At 43.6% G+C, this 1795-nt stretch overlaps 1 pseudogene; it reads left to right on the top strand.

The window, feature by feature from the left end:
* The first annotated feature begins 341 nt into the window (after positions 1–341).
* LOC106504936 (10 kDa heat shock protein, mitochondrial pseudogene) lies at positions 342–649 on the top strand (annotated as a pseudogene).
* Positions 650–1795: the final 1146 nt, after the last annotated feature.

Below are 1795 nucleotides of genomic sequence, written 5' to 3'. Positions count from 1 at the left end.
GGTGGTCTTTTTTTCTGAAATAAAGAATGCTTCATCAACATCTTCCATTTGTTGGGGGTTTTAGTTCTGTAGAAGAACTCAAAGATACTATTATCTATATTCCTTGAGGAGGGATCAGGACCCGGCCCCCAAAGCTGCACTATTGTTTCTGGACTGCTCTTTTCTGGTTTCTGCATCCCCTCCCTTCCCTGATTAGCATCTGTTTGAACCAGCCCTTTGGAACTCAGGGAAGGTCATGAAGGCTGAAGTTTACTCCCCAAAAACAAGAAATGGGGGACACAGAAAGGCTTGTGTGCTTGCAGTGGTGTGAGAGCAGAGTAGGAACTGTGGTGGCCGGAGTCATGGCAGGACAGGCATTTAGAAAGTTTCTTCTTCTCTTTGACTGAGTATTAGTTGAAAGACATGTACCTGAAACTGTAACCAAAGGAGGCATTATGCTTTCAGAAAAATCTCAAGGAAAAGTGTTGCAAGCAACAGTAGCAGCTGTTGGATCAGGCTCTAAAGGAAAGGTGGAGAGATTTGACCAGTTAGCATGAAAGTTGGAGATAAAGTTCTTCTGCCAGGATATGGAGGCACCAAAGTAGTTCTGGATGACAAGGATCATTTATTATTTAGAAATGGTGACATTCTTGGAAAATATGTGGACTGAAATAAGTCACTATTGAAATGCCATCACATGAAGCTGCCCATTCCACTGAAGTTCTGCGATCATTTCATCCTCAAATAATTTCCATGTTTGTCTTTTATAATAAACTAATGATATCCAAACTGATGACATCCAGTGTTTCTAAAATTTAGTTTCACTGTGATGATATAAATATATAAATTTAAAAAAAGGAAGACTGTGTGCCCAGGAACCCAGAGGGCCCTGATTGGTTTTGATAGATAGATAGATAGATAGATAGACAGATAGATAGATAGATAGATAGATAGATAGGCAGGCATACATGCCAGCTTTCAGAAAAGAGAGGTTATTAAATTGTTCAATAGGATATCTTAGGGAATCTGAATTCTTCTAAAAAGTCGTTAAGAGCGGACATGAGGCCGACTGTCATGGGCACAGGTGATGACCTAAGAACACCAAGAGGCACAAGTCACCTTTCCCAGAGAGCATCTGTGAGGCAGGCTCAGAGAAGACACCAGAGGAGAGGGGGCACCTCATCGGGGTCTTCTCTGATGTAGCCGTGACCCTTTTCTTCTTGCCCAGCCCCTCATATGATGGTCCTGTTTGGTCACCTTCAGCCAATCCTTCCTCCTATTCCTGGTTCCTGTTCCTTCTGATCCTAAAGTGACAGCCGGGCAATGGCTAATATGATAATAAGGAACAATCCTGAGACAATTTCTGAGGAGATTTACATTTTAGGGAGATCTTTCAGGGAGCCATCCCCTACCCTTCACTGGGGTCAATTCTAGCCTGTCTGCCTAGACTCCCACCCCTGAAGTTAAGCTTTACAGAAGCAACATTTTCCATGGTTGTCACTGGTCCATGGTGGCTCAGGGCTTCCTGGATGAGGCAAAGCCCCAGACCAGGAACCACAGAGGCCTCATTCCAGCCCTAGGAGCTCAGAGGACAGTAGGCAAACCGAGCTTAGAGTATTCCCTAAACACTTTTCTTTTAATTTCAGGCCTAGCCATCTAGTTTGTTTCTTACTTAGCGATGCCGGCTGAATGAAAACAGGAGTCAGGATTCCTCTAAGAGAAAAGTGTTGGCCTGGGCAATGAATCTCATTTGTCCAACCTCCTGAATAAGACAGATCCTATTTCCTACACAGACCCATCTACTGTGCAATTCATT

This window comes from Sus scrofa, chromosome 9 (assembly GCF_054392235.1).
Source record: "Sus scrofa isolate SSC_HxYL_T2T_F1_AM1 chromosome 9, Sscrofa_HxYL_maternal_Yorkshire_Landrace_v2.0, whole genome shotgun sequence".
In the NCBI taxonomy this organism is placed as follows: domain Eukaryota; kingdom Metazoa; phylum Chordata; class Mammalia; order Artiodactyla; family Suidae; genus Sus; species Sus scrofa.
The sequence above is the reverse complement of the archived record's forward strand: the minus strand, read 5'-3'. Positions and strand labels throughout refer to the sequence as shown.